The 15546-nt window shown below is 48.9% G+C and overlaps 1 pseudogene across 1 annotated transcript in view; it reads left to right on the top strand.

Annotated features, from left to right (window-relative positions):
- Positions 1-11077, top strand: part of LOC308235392 (folate receptor alpha-like) — a 68864-nt pseudogene extending 57787 nt beyond the window's left edge. Inside the window, exon 2 of the transcript in view lies at positions 10898-11077. The product of the transcript in view is annotated as a folate receptor alpha-like (transcript). The remainder of the gene's footprint in view (positions 1-10897) is intronic.
- Positions 11078-15546: the final 4469 nt, after the last annotated feature.

Here is a 15546-nt window from a genome sequence, read left to right on the forward strand (position 1 = left end):
CCTCCCTCTGGCTGGCTGCAGGCACCCAGAACCTGGGATGGCTTCAACCAAGCTGGCTGCAGCTGCAGGGAGCCATGGACAGGCAGCTTCACCAGAGCCATAGACACAAGTGCTGGCGCCCAGGACCATGGGGCAGGAGGCTTGTTCCTCTCCCTGGTTGTAGGCACAGACACAGCTGCTGGCGCCCAGGACTGCGGGGTGGGCAGCTTGTCCCTCTCCCGGGTCACAGCTTGGCTGGTTACCATTCCTCTCCCCATTGTTGAGTATCTGAGCTGTTACAGCGGCATCAGGGCATAACGACCATTTGCATATTAGCTCTTTATTATATAAGACTAGAGGCCCAGTGCATGAAATTTGTGCATGGGAGGGGGGGTCCCCTCAGCCCAGCCTGAACCCTCTCCAATACAGGACCCCTCGGCGGATATCCAACTGCTGGTTTGGGCCTAAACCAGCAGTCGGACATCCCTCTCACAATTCAGGACTGCTGGCTCCTAACTGCTCATCTGCATGCCTGCCTGATCACCCCTAACTATCTCTGCCTGCTGGCCTGATTGCTCCTAACTACCCCCCCCCCCGCCAGCCTGGTTGCCCCCAACTGCCCCTCCTGCTGGCCTGGTCACCCCCAACTGCTCCCCTGCTGGCCTGGTCACCCCTCACTAACCCCCCTGCCGGCCTGGATGCCCCACATAGCCTGCTGTTCAGTCATTTGGTCATCCCTCACTAGCACCCCTGCCAGCCTGGTCGCCCCATGCAGCCTGCTGTTCAGTCGTTTGGTCGTCTCCCTCACTAACCCCCTGCCGGCCTGGTCGCCCCATGCAGCTTGCTGTTCAGTCATTTGGTCATCCCTCACTAACCCCCCTGACGGCCTGGTCGCCCCATGCAGCCTGTTGTTCAGTCATTACTGTGAGGGTGTCCTGAACAATTTGCATATTTCCCTTTTATTAGTATAGATGTTTTGGTCTTATAGATTTTTCTCCTTTAACCTTATTACTAAAAGAGTTGCTACATTTATTTTTTTCTAGGTTTTTTATTTGATGTAGTTCAATAGTCCTTGTTTTCTGGTGATTACATTTACAATTATATATCAAGCTATAAGTATTACTTTATCACTGTCTTACAAATATACGTGTACTAGAGGCCTGGTGCATGACATTTGTGCACTGGGGATGGGGTCCCTCAGCCTGGCTGGCACCCTCTCGCATTCCAGGACCCCTCAGGTGATGTCTGCCAAGGGGTCCTTAGCACTGCCGCAGAGACGGGAGAGGCTCCTACCGCCACTGCGCTTGCCAGCCATGAGTCCAGCTTCAGGCTGAGTGGCACTACCCCTGTGGGAGTGCACTGACCACCAGGGGGTAGCTCCTGCATTGAGCATCTGCCCTGTGGTGGTCAGTGCATGTCATAGCAACCAGTCATTTCGCCGTTCAGTAGATTTACATATTAGGGTTTTATTATATAGGATACTTTTTTCATTGCCAACTTTATGTATAATTTCCTTTATGTCACTCTCTTTAACAAATGGTTAATTAGCAATTTCATGTTATCTATACATATAAAGAGGTAATATGCTGATTTGTCCATTATGGTGTCCCAGTCATGACCAGTCTGTGGGCGGGGACAGGGGCGGGGACTTCCGCCCCCAGTGCTAATGTCACACTGCCTGTGTGCATCCCCACCCAGCGCTGAGGTGAAGCTGCCTGCCTGCATCCCCAGCTAGGGATGTGAAACTGCCTGCATGCGTCCCTGTTCAGTGCCGACATGACACTGCTCGGTGCGGGGGGTGCGGAACTGGGTTTGACGGGGGACCTCAGGCTGTGCCCCCTTGCCCCAGCTCTGGGCGAAGAGAATGCAGGCTGCACCCCCAGCCCCATGGGGCTTGACAGGGGACCTCAGGCCATGCCCCCCATCCTGCAGGGCTTGATGGGGGACCTCAGGCTGCACCCTTCACCCTGCAGGGCTTGACAGGGGACCTCATACAAAACCCCCCACCCCTGGCTCCAAGATGGGGGACCTGAGGCTGTGCCCCTCACCAGGCAGGGCTTGACAGGGGACCTGAGACTGCACCCCCCCGCCCCGCCTGGCACCAGGCCGGGGGACCTGAGGTTGCTTGATGGGGGTGGGGCCGGCTGGGTCTGGGTCTCCTGCATTTTTGAAGTGCGTGTGGGTGGTGGGCAGGGACTTGACTCTACGTCCTGCAGTGCACCCCAGACTCTGACAGGAGGGAGATTTTATATACATTTTACTAATTTTATTTCATCTCTGACACTTCTATTATAGAGAAAGGGCAAATAGCAATATTAAAATATTTCTTCTAATTAATTCCCTTTTAATGTGCATGAATTTCATGCACCGGGCCACTAGTAAAGTCATAAAAAGCAATTTCATTTTAGAGGCATTCTTTCACAATTAATTTCTAATTGTGTGTGGTCAAGAAAAAATATAAATAAAAACATGATAGAACAAATGACATAAAAATAAAATATGCCAAATGAAAAATCAAAAATGAAGGTTTTCAATAAAGATGAGTAAGAAAAACTACGAGGAGAAAGCATCCAATCAAATAAATATAAAGGAACACAGTAAAATAAAATACATAAAATTAAAATATGTTAAATGAGCCCTGGCCAGCTTGGCTCAGTGGATAGAGCATAGGCCAGCATACCTAAGAGTCCCAGGTTTGTTTCCAGTCAAGGGCATGTACCTTGGTTGCAGGCTCCTCCCTGGCCTAGGCCCTGGTCGGTGCTCATGCAGGAGGCAACCAATCAATGTGTTTCTCTCACATCAATGTCTCTCTGTCTTTCCCTCTCTCTTCCACTCTCCCTAAAAATCAATGAAAAAATATCCTCGGGTGAGGATTAACAAAAACTAAAATAATAATTTTTTTTAATTTTTTTTTCAAATTTTTATTCAGGTATTATATGTGTACATATCTTACCATTTTTTTTAATTTTTTTAATTTAAAAAATAAAATATGCTAAATGATAAACCAGATCTGTGGGAGAAGGGGATACAACTCAGAGCAGAGACAAAATGAAAATTAATGATAAAGATGGGTAACCAAAACAAGAAAGAGAAAGTGTAAGATAAAATATAAAGATAAATTTAAAATATATAGATATAAAATAAGCAAAATTTAAAAATGAAATGAAAATTTTAATATGAAAGATAAGACCAATGACAAAAAAGAAAGCATAAGATAAAACATAAAGAAACATAGTATAATAATATATATAAATATAAAATATATAAATGAACAAACTAAAGTAAAAATTAATAATAAAGCTAACTATTAAGGCAATTTACAAAAAGGGTAATATAAGATATAAAAACACTATAATGTAAATAATATAAAATAAACTACAATAAAAAATTATATTTATACAGGGAGGAGTAACAGAAATGGACAGAGAAATCTTATTAATGTTCACAGAAGAGGATCTACTAGTATATGAACCCTTGAGAGCTTGCAGTGGTTCTCAACCTTCCTAATGCCCTTTAATCATGTTGTGGTGACCCCCAACCATAAAATTATTTTTGTTGCTACTTCTTAACTGTAATTTTGCTACTGTTATGAATTGTAATGTAAATACCTGTGTTTTCCGATGGTCTTAAGCGACCCCTGTGAAAGGGTCGTTCGACCCCGAAAGGGGTCGGGACCCACAGGTTGAGAACCGCTGGCTTAGAGAATCTACATAAAATTCAGATTCCAGAGATACAAATATGTATGGGGTCAGCTTTTACCATTTTCTAAGATAAACCTCAAAAGGTGACAAAGAACTAGAAAAATAAAACATATATCACAGTTACTGATAAATTTTAAATGATTGTTTTCCTATAAAGAATATTCCAGTGCATTATTTTCATTTTGCAATGATGTAAAAGTGCCCTTCTGGCAATAGGTTACCTACAATTTTGAGACCTGGTAGGAATTATTACCCTTTGCCCCGCCCCCTTAAACCTTAAATACACAACCAGGGGCACTCCCCAACCTTACCCACATCCCACCGCCTAAGAACAGCAGCAGGTCAGCTGAGTCTTGGGCTCCCCTGGTCCACAAGATAGAGGCACCCTGCATTCTGTCCCTTTCGTGTGTGCTGATTGGTGCGCCAGACTGCACTCTTTGTGGCTCTATCCCGTCCATCAGGCAGTGACCATGGACAACTAGAAGCCCCTGAAGCCCAGTCCCTTCTGGAAAGGATCAATATGCACTCAGATGTCATGGCAGCTCCTGGGCATGTGGGACACCATGAGCCTTGGGTTCAGTGGATCCCGCAACCACCCGCCGTGATGCTGCTGAACTGGACCTGCCAGTCCCCTCAGGTGGGGGTCACTAAGAGTTGGAGTCGCTTTCCCACAATGGAACCAGATTCCATCACCTGGGTCTTCTCTCCGCAGCTGGGAGGGTTACCTGAGGCACAGGGTTTGGTTACTAGGCACCTTGAGTGTCAGGACCATGTGCCAGAGAGGCCGTGCTGAGGCCTTAATCCAGGCATGGGAGGAGGCCAGCTAGTGCCCTCAGCTGAGGGAGGTTGACAGGAACCTGCAGTGAGAGCAGGAGGTGAAGCCAGGGCACTGGCTTCTGGGATCAACCCCTCATGACAGATGAGAGGTCCAGTCCTTGTGCCCAGGCAGGGACTCTGAGGATGAGACAGAAGCCAGGCCAGTATCTAGCTCTGCCTGTCTGCACCCTCACAGATGCTCCATAAACACGCTTACGTGGATGTGGGACACCACACAACTGAAGCATGTCACCCTGTGTGACACCTGGGGTCAGAGCATGTTCCTGTAGACCAGGGCCTGGTGTCAGCATGGGAGGAGGGCAGCAAGTGCCCACAGCTGTCCCAGGGATGAGCCTTTACCCTCGTACAGTCAGGAGGGAGGACAGAGCTCTCCTAACAACGAGGGGTCTTGGGACAGCATAGAGGTAACATCTGGGCTCCATCTTGACTGAAAGAAGTCCATCTCCGAGGCCTGATGTGACTCCTTGCTTTCAGTAAAATTCCGTAGTTGAAACTAACCTAACCGCATCCTTAAAGGAAAAAATGTAGGATGATAACATCCTTTCTTGACATCCTGTTCTGCAAAATAGATTTTTGTCAATTAAATGGTAGCTAGAATATTTGCACAAGCATTATTCTATAGGCCCTTTGGGTGGTCCACTGACCATAGAAAAACCCTGGACTACCCCAGGACCAGCCCCCACCAGATGAGGCTCATGGGACAGCTGACCTCATCCTCATGCTCAAGCCCTGCACCCACCCCAAGGCCCCCATATAAGCCATCCACAGGAACCCGTCGGGGAGCTCCGCTTCTCTTTTCTGGTTGATTCTCTTTTAAATAAACTTTATATAATTGATCTTGTACTGACTTCAGTGCTCGTTTTTATGACATTGAGACTCAAGGACCTGGCATTCAAGGTCTTGTAACATGCTGACCCCCATTCATTTCCCAAATATCAGACCTCCCCATCCCATCTTGTGAGTGCTGTCTCGTCCCCAGGGCATGGGCAGTAGCCTGTGTCCTTCCCCGTCTCACAGACGCCTGACCTGGCAGAAATCCCAGGTAGAGGTACTACCATGGGAAAAGGGAACCCACCCTGACCTCAAAGGAATCAGGGGATGACTCCCATCCCCAAGGTCCCTGGTCTGTGGGAACCTGCCTGTGGTCCCCAAAGACATCTCACCAGTCCATGGTGTCCTGTGCAGGATGGGATAGGACAGTGGTCGGCAAACTCATTAGTCAATGGAGCCAAATATCAACAGTACAACAATTGAAATTACTTTTGAGAGCCAAATTTTTTAAACTTAAACTATATAGGTAGGTACATTGTTATTAACTTAATGAGGTTACTCCTAAGCTGGCCTTTGCTAAAAACTCAAGGGGCCAAAGAGCCGCATGTGGCTCGCAAGCCGCAATTTGCTGACCACTGGGATAGGAGAACCCGAGATTTGGGTTTGCTTCCACCTCAGAGGGGCTGAGGGTTCCATGGAGGCCTCCCCTCCCCTAACAGAGGAACTCATGGAGACCTGGCTAAGTCTCCACATGGAGCTACTCCAGCTCCTGGGCTCCATGGGAGGCCTAGAGCAGATGACAGACAGGGACACAGATGACTTGGAAGCAACACCCCAATGCTGTGATGGGGACACACAAGGCATTCTCAGGATCAGCCCTCTGGGCCAGCACTCTCTCCTATAAGCCTCACAAGACCCTTCACCGGACCCTTCTTTTGAAACTTCTAGGACAAAGAGTTCCTCCTAAGACAACACATCTCCCTGGCAGGGGGCAGGGGGCGGGGGGGCAGTTCTCCTGACTCTGGATCAGGATTCATCTGGACAACATCTGTCCTCTCACTGAGCTCACCCTGGCCTGGATTTAGGTTGGGCAGCCGAGGACCTACAGTAACCAGGACCCAGGGTGACTGGCCACTCAGCCTGGCAGTCAAAGCCCACTTCTGTCCAGGGTGGCTCAGGGTCAGCTCACAGCATCTGGGGTCTACCCAGATGCAGACCCTGACACTAGCTGCAGGTCTCCTCCATGCCCTACAGTTGGAGGCATGGAGACTCACAGCACACAGGAAATTCACACGTGAACCTGGCTTTGGCTAAGGAGGTGCAGAAGAGCCTGATTTCCATCCCCTGCTCCCACAGGCCTCTGGGCTCCTCCCTAGTACCTGGCGCCTTCTAGGGGCCTTGGAGCAACTGCTCTCTCAGGGGTCTCAGTGCTGCTCCCCCACCTCATGCCTGGCACCACCCATGAGAAAGGCAGGGTGACCACAGGAGAGTCCCCCAGGCAGAGAAGGGACAGAGGCTACTCAGACCATCAGGGAGCATGTGGACAGGCCCTAAGCCACAGCTCAGCCAACAGGCACAGAGAGGGAAGGTCTCCTTGAAACCTTGAGTCCTAGGACTGGGAGCCCACAGCCATCTGACCACCAAACACAGTCCTCACTTGAGAGGACACACAGGACACCTACACCTTCACCCCAGGAACTTCAGGTCTTTCTGAGACACCTGGTCCTGGGTCTCTGTCCGGGAAGCAGGGGCCAGGAGGGTGACAGCTAGAGATAGAGAGGGAGTCAATCCCTGGGGGTGAACAGGAGGAGGGTAGATAGAGACTGGCTGGGGTCTCCTGGGGAGCACAGCACTCTGAGAGGGGACAGAGGGCTTCTGTTTGGACCTGAGGGGAAAGGACAGGGGAGCAGAGTAGGATGGGGGAGGGGGCTCAGCAACAGGACAATCTCATCATCTGAAAGTGGTGAGGGGCAGGAAAACCTTGACTGCTGTGGGTTTTTAAAGTTAATAATTCTATATAATAAAAGCCTAATATGCTAAGTGTCCAGTGGTCCAGTCGTCTGTTCAACCAATCAAAGCATAATATGCTAATAATATGCTAAGGTCGCTCAACTGCTCGCTATGACGTGCACTGGCCACCAGGGGGAAGACAATCAGCCAGTTGACCAGTCGCTATGATGTGCACTGACCACCAGGGGGCAGACGCTCTGACCAATAGGTTAGCTTGCTGCTGGGGTCCTGCCTATCAGGACTGAGCAAGACAGGCCAGAAATGCCCTGGAGCCCTACTGTGGTCCCTCCCCGGCTGGCAACCTCCCACATCCTTCTCCAGTCCTGATCATGCATCAGTGGGGTCCCTCAGCCTGGCCTGCATCCTCTCGTAATCCAGGACCCCTCGGGGGATGTTGGAGAGCCAGTTTGGGCCCAATCCCGCAGGCCAGGCCGAGGGACCCCACTGGTGCACGAATTCGTGCACCAGGACTCTAGTTTCTTAATAAGATTTAGAAACTGATGACAATAATCACAATTTATGTCAACAAGAAAAAAATCTTAACTAGGGGTGCTAAACATTGTCCTTACCACCAAGCTCAGAAATGGGCACATTCACCCCAGGAGGTGCAGGACCCTGGGAACACTCACTCATTCACCCACAGATATTTGCAGCCTGTTGCAGACACTGGGGGTGCAACAAGATCAGACAAGCCCTTGCCCCCATGGAGCCATGTTCTATGGGGAGGAAGACAGGGAAGATCTAGATGTGATGTCAAGTCCTCGCAAGTGCCATGCAGGAAACAGAGCAGGAACAGGTCAGAAAGTGGAGACACAGGGTGTTTAAAGAATGTGGTTATGGAAGGTGTCTCCCAAGGACAGGAAAACACCTCAGGGACAGTATTTGAAACAAAGGAAATAACTAGTTCAGGGATACTAAAGTAATGGTGGCCATGCTGCTGACCTTGACCATAGGAGACACACACACACACACACACACACACACACACACACTAAGGCTGAGAGATGAAGAGATCTGTTCAGGACTCAGGGCCTCATCTCTCCATCCCAATACAGAGCTCCAAATATTGATCAATTTCTCTCTTCTCTCCTAGCCTCACTCCTCACCCTCTGGAGCCTGCCCACCACTGCCCAGCTCACTATTGAATCAGTGCCGCCCAATGCTGCCGAAGGGAAGGACGTGCTTCTCTGTGTCCACAATCTGCCTGGGTTTCTTGGAGGCTATGTCTGGTTCAAAGGGCAAAGTGTGGACAGCAACCATCAAATTGCATCATATGTAATAGATGCTCAAGAAATATACCCAGGACCCGCCTGCAGCAGTCAAGAGACAATATACCCCAATGGATTCCTGCTGTTCCAAAGGTCACCCTGAAAGATACAGGATACTACACCATAGCCTTCCTATATGTCTCAAAAACAGAAATAGGACCCTAACCGGTTTGGCTCAGTGGATAGAATATCAGCCTGTGGACTGAAAGATCCTGGCTTCGACTCCAGTCAAGGACATCTGCCTGGTTTTAGGCTCGATCTCCAGTAGGGGGCATGCAGGAAGCAGCAGATCCTGATTCTCTCCCATCACTGATGTTTCTATCTCTCTCCTTTCCTCTCTGAAATCAATAAGAATATATTTTTTAAAAAAATAGGATTTGGACAGCTCCGTGTATACCGTGAGTGGGTGCTCTCTGACATCTGGGTGTCAGGTGGGGTGAATTCTACTGCACACACAGGACTGACAGTCCTGGACTCTGACTCCATCCCCCTCTGCATCATGTCCCAGGTTGGGGTTTGAGCATTTAGTGCAAGACACACACAGTGGAGACAAATTTTAGAAAATCAGAGTTCCCTTCCCAGATTCCAGCCCTGCAGACATTCACTGCAGAGAGAAGGGCCAGTCTGATGGGATTGACTCAGCAGAGGGAGACCAGTCTCAGTCCAGGGCCCTGGGCCCCTCCCCATGACCATGACCCTGAGAAAGACCCTGCAGGACTGGGTCAGAGCATGGACTGAGGGGGCCCTGGGATCCTTACAGAGAAGCTCAGCCCAGTCAGCTCCTCCCCAGACCTTTGATCCAGGACTCCTGACTCCAGGAACCCTGAGGAGCCTATGTTAAGTTGGGTTTGGTCTGGGGCAGGGCTGACTGGGAGCAATTACTTCCCAGGTTCCCAAGTCACAAGGCTCCTGAGGTGGTTACCATCCAGGAGCCACATTTGAGCAGGGGTGGAGCCTGGTCCTTCACCTGACACTGTGTGGAGAGCACGTGTGGACAAGGTGGCCAGGCCAAAAGCCAACTGCCCTCGGGGACTTAGGAGAGTCCATAGAAAGGTCAACAGTCCCAGGGAGGAAGAGAGAGGAGCTCCTCATCCACCAGGGATCATCCCACAGGGTTCTCTGAGTAGATAAATAACAGGGGAACCTCTGTTATTTATCTTATTTTAGCCTCTTATTTTAGCAGCTCCCCTATCCCAGGATTTAGGTCAGGTGCTGTGAATATTTTAGGGTTAATTCAGCAACAACTTGTCAGCTAAATATTCATCCTACATTGAGAGGAAACCAAGACACAGGGAAATACAGTCACTAAAGCAGAGTCCCACAGACTATGAGCATCTGATCAGAGTCACCTGAGGTCTGTCTGCAGCCAGAGCCCTGTCCTCTCCTCCACCCCAGGGGCCTATTAGGTGTCTGTGGTTCCCTCGGCCAACCATTGGTTCAGATCCTTCCTTCTTAGGGGTCCTCAGCTCAGAGGGAGAGATTCTGGTCTGGGGAAGGAAAGGAAATGGAGAATTAAATTGTTTTAACTCCAAAACCAGATTACCTGCAGTAACAATCAGAGTCAGTGCTTGGAAGGCCCAGGCCCTCCCCTCAGGTGGCCAATCCTCACCTCCCTGCACTGGATTTGAAATCACTTATTTTATTCTAGATGTATTGGTGTCACTCCCACTGAATATAAAGGAAAGGACTTTGCCTTCTTACTCCCTACTCTACACCTACAACCAGCTCAGGGACCAACAAGTAACAAACACCCAGTTGTTTTTGATTAATTAGGAAGAAATAAATGGTGATTGAATGAATGAATGAATGAATGAATGAATGATTCAAATCCTTCAGAGATTGGAACCTGGATTCAGAGTCCTTGGAATTCTGGCCACATGGGACAAACTTCCTGCCTTCCCCCCGCCACCCCCCCAAAAAAAAAAAGGCTGAGAGAGAACTTTTGCCGCTCTCTAGAAAAATAGTCCTTCCTGCAATTGGTCTTAGACCCTGGGTATTAATAATTTTCACATACAGAAGATTTTAAATTCTTTCCAAGTTTCTCTCATAACCACCAAACACAAATGGTCCACAAGTGCCAGAATGTCAGCAATTCATGCTCCCCTCTTGCTGTCCATCACCCCTTCTGCATCTGCACAAGTCCTCCCCTGCCCTCAGCAGAGGGAGGATGACTTTAATGACCAAGGGCAGAGCCATGGTTCTGCTGTCACAGCCAGCTCCTGCCTGTCCCCTTGGCTCTTTTCTAGCTCATTCCTTGGGCTCTGCTCTCTCATTTATTGGTTCACTGGTTCATGTCAGTGATATTCACCTGGGAAGGCGTGACCCATCCAGTGCATCTTCAATAACCACAATCTCCTGCACACGGAGAGGATGGAGCTGTCCCAGGGCATCAGCACCCTCATCATTGACCCCATATGGAGCGGGGACACTGGGAGTTATCAGTATGAGGTCTTCAACCCCATCAGTTCTGGCAAAGGAGAGCCCCTCAGGCTGGACGTAAACTATGAGTGACCCTCCTCCCCGCCTCTATGTTATTAAACTCTGAATACATTTTTTCTTATCTGAAAATGATGACTATTATGCACTTTCTAAATAGTTTCCTCGTGAATAGTCAAAGACTTGCCTTGAGTCAATAAGTGCTCAAAAATGTGAACTGACTATAATAATTGTCCTTATTGTTTACTCAAGGTCACGTTCCACACCAAAGTCCACCTCTGGGTCTCAGTTGCACCATCTTGACAGTGGAGGCAACACCGAGTTCCTCAGAGGATGGGCAGTGGTCATGAAATGACCATTGGGAGCACGTGATGAGCTCACAGGAATCTGAGCTCTGTGCCTAGTCCATGGGGTCATGTGGATGGTGCCTGGACTCTGACATGGACAATGGAAATAGGAGGTAAGATCAAGATGAAATGCACTCAACACAAACCAATTTGTCCACATCGTCCTTCTCAGAGGTGGGAGAAGGAATCAGGGAGCCCAGGTCTCTAACCTGGGTGAAGCCTGGAGTGAAGGAACAGTCTCCAGGCAGGTTCCACCCTCATCTACAGACTCCCCTACATGCCAACCTACCTGAGAGGTGCCTCCTAAATAGCAATGTGTAAATCAGGGACAGGATTCTTCTGAAGGTACAAGGACCCCTAGGCTGAGACTCAACGATAGAGGAACTCATGCAGGATACGATCTCTCTCCACGTGAGGTTTCGCCATTGCCACAGAAAGATGCACCCCTGCACACCTGCTCATAGGGGATAGCAGCCCAGGTGGATTCATGCTAGAGGTAAACCCCAAAGTCATGGAGAATTAATGGAATACGCACACTCTCCATGCATATTCCAGCTCCTGCAGGCTTTGCCTTCCTGGGCCAGTAATTCCAAACCCCAGTCTCCAGGGAATGGCTTTCACCTCACTAAACTGCAGGGATTCCTGGACACCCAGACGTCCCTACAGAGAGGTCCACAGGTTAGCCATGTGGGGCCTGTCCTTGTTCTCCCTCAACCTCCCAGGGCCCAGGAGACCCTCCTTCTGAAATCTCCTCCCCAGGGATTCAGGAAACTGTGCAGCCCTGAACCTTAATTGGAAGGAAGCTGCCCCTACACTCTTCCTGACTCTATGTGGACAGCTGCCTGACTCTAGGTGGGCAAAGATTGCACAACTCCAGGGTGCATCCGCACCTAGAATACAACATCCAGTGCCTATGGGACGGGCAGCACTATGGGACTGACCAGTGGTACTGGCCTCAGCTCCTGTCACAACTCAGTCCTCCTAGAGAGCTCCAAGCCCTCTTTTCACACTTGTTCATAGGGAGCACCTGGCCTACCTCTGCAATGCCAGTCTGAGCACAGGGTGGGGCCTGCCCCACAGGCCAGCTGAGGGGCCTCATCCAGAAAAGAGATAGGGCTGAGGTCCTCAAGAGAAGAGCACCCAATGTTCCCATCCAGGCAGGTGACTGGTGACTGAGCTCTCACTCAGTCCCTCAGGCTCCCAGAGAGGACCAGCAATCCAACCACATCTCTGAGAAGGGCTCTCTGGGAGGCAGCAGGAGGTTGGGAGGTTCTGATGCAGGGAGGTGGCTGTGAAAGGTGCTCAGTGGGATGGAGAGAAGCCAGGGACAGTGCAGGACTTGGTGTGAGGAATGGATAGAAGCAAAGAGAGGGGTGAGGGAGATTGAACAAGCTGCCCCCTCATCTCAAAGGCCATGAGGACAGTGAGCTCTGAGGGAAGTGGCTGCACAGAGTCCATCTGGGGCCCTTCCAGGTCTCCCTTCCAAGGGCATGTCCTAGGGACACTGCTCAAGGGGAAGTGACCTTTCCCCATCCTGGCCCTGAGTGCTGACTGGCCCCTGCCTGCCCTGCTCAGACCACCCTCTATGTCCCTCTCAAGCCCTGGCATGGCCGGGCCCTTCTATGACTTAAGTTTGGAGGAGCTGAGTCCCTGGGCAGCATGTCTAACAGATTTACCAGAAAGTGACCCTCACAAATACAACAACAGTCTAATTGAAACATGAGCGATGGACCTGAATAAACACTTCTCTAAAGAGGACACACAGAGGGCTAATAGACACATGAAAAGATGCTCAGTGTCACTAATCACCAGAGAAATGCAAATTAAAACCTCGGTGAGAGATCTCCTCACACCTGTCAGAATGGCTATCATCACTAAAACAACAAACAAGTGTTGGCAAGGATGTGGAGGAAGTGAAACCCTCTTATACTGTTGGTGGGAATGCAGATTGGTGCAGCCATTGCGGAAAACTCAAAAATTAAAAATGGAACTGCATTATGACCCAGCAATTCTACTTCTGGGAATATGTCCAAAGAAACATGAAACACTAATTAGAAAGAATATATGCACCCCTTATGTTCATTGCAGCATTATTTATAATAGCCAAGATTTAGAAGCAGCCCAAGTGCCCATCAGTGGATGAATGGATAACAAAAGCTGTGGTACATTTACGCCATGGAATACTACTCAGCCATTAAAAGTTAAATTTTATTTTTTGCAACAGCATAAATGGACCTGGAGGATATTATGCTAATAAAATAGGTCAGAGAAAGATAAATACCAAATGATTTCACTTGTATGTGGAATCTAATAAACAAATTAAACAAAATAGAAACAGACTCAGATACAGAGAACAGACTGACAGCTGTCAAGTGAAGTGGGGGTTGGGGTTGGGTGAAAAAGGTAAGGGGATTAAGGAAAAAACAGACAACAGTATGGTGGATTTCACAGAGGAACAGGGTGGAAGGTTAGAAGAGGGTAAAGGGGGATAATTGGTGATAGAAGGAGACTTGACTTTGGGTGGTGAACACACAATACAATATACAGATGATGTATCATAGAGTTGTACACTTGAAACCTATATAATTTCATTAATCAATGTCACCCCAATAAATTCAATAAAGTTAAAACAAAAAAGGAGAAACCTTATCTTCAGGACTGGTAAAGGGGATGCAGGGGGATAGCTCCCCCATGTTTTACAGGAGGTGTGGATCCTGGTTTGGACAATTACTGTCCCCAGTCCATCTGCAGAGGGTCCTTCTCCATCCTAATCACCCAGTAGGCACACTTCTTGCAGCAGATTGGGAGAAAACATGGCTGAACCGACCCAGACCTCTCCTCCTGCAGCCCATCAGCCTGAGGGAGCCTGCATCTCACCTGGGGACAAATGGGGGAGGGGAAACACTCTCCTCTCTAGTGGGAGGAATCCTCACCTGAGGATATTTTTCTATTGATATTTAGGGAGAGTAGAAGAGAGAGGGAAAGACAGAAACATTGACGTGAGAGAAATACATCAATTGGTTGCCTCCTGCAAAAGCCCTGGCCAGGGCCCGGGCGGGGGGTGGGGAGGTTGGGGTGGGGGGAAGGGGGCAGGATCCTGCAACCAAAAGAACCTACACTCCCTAGAGCAGTGGTTCTCAACCTGTGGGTCGCGACCCCTTTTGGGGGTCGAATGACCCTTTCACAGGGGTCGCCTAAGACTATCGGAAAACACAGATATTTACATTACGATTCATAACAGTAGCAAAATTACAGTTATGAAGTAGCAAGGAAAATAATTTTATGGTTGGGGGTCACCATAACATGAGGAACTGTATTAAAGGGTCGCGGCATTAGGAAGGTTGAGAACCACTGCCCTAGAGGGTGTTGTCTCCCATCCTCTGGCCATGGACACAAGCAAATCACAAATTCTTCCCCTGAGCCCTTCCACTACATCTCCGTAGACTCTCTTCTTCCTTGCTCCTGTGATTTGTCATGGCAGATTTGGAAAATGAGAAGGTTCTTGTAGCCCCAGAAAGCCCCAGGTGGTGGAGGGAGCTTCCCAGAGAGGAAAAACAAGGATCCTCAAGGTCAAGTTGCTTCTTCTGTCACTAACACATTTCTTCTCTCACCTCTTTCTTTTCTGCTACCTGCTCCATGTGCTACAAGGAACATACAAGGCTTTGAACAAGCTCACCTCTTTTGCCCCAAACTAAAGGATGAAACCACCTGCAAGGAGGGGTGAGCAGGACAGACTCCTGCTCCCTGCTCTGCTCCAGGCTCACCTGGTGACTAGCTGCTCTGCACCCTCTGTGGTGCGACAGGGGTCCATGAAGAATTTTATTTTCAGTTCTGTGATTACAGATGAATAATTTGTGTTTTTAAATATGCACATTGCCTCTTTTGAATGAGATGAGCAGTAAGAAAAAGCCTATTTCAAATGTTACTGTGTCTCTATTTAAATATGAGAAAAATGTCAGTCCATATGAAGAAGGGAAGGTGGTGTTGTGGGCAACTTTTATTATGAGAGTTGAGGCTGGGAGAAGCAAAAGAAGAAAAACAAGAGAAAGGCTAGGAAGAGGAAAAGAGAAGAGAAGAAATAAAAGTAGAGGAAAAGAGAAAAAAAAATGAATTGCTCTGCATTTGTCCAAGGTGTCTTGTCTGGGAGACAGGCTAGTAGGTGATGGTGGAAACAGCCGTGTTCAGCTGACCCTGCAC

This window comes from Plecotus auritus, assembly GCF_963455305.1.
Source record: "Plecotus auritus genome assembly, chromosome: 10".
In the NCBI taxonomy this organism is placed as follows: Eukaryota; Metazoa; Chordata; class Mammalia; order Chiroptera; family Vespertilionidae; genus Plecotus; species Plecotus auritus.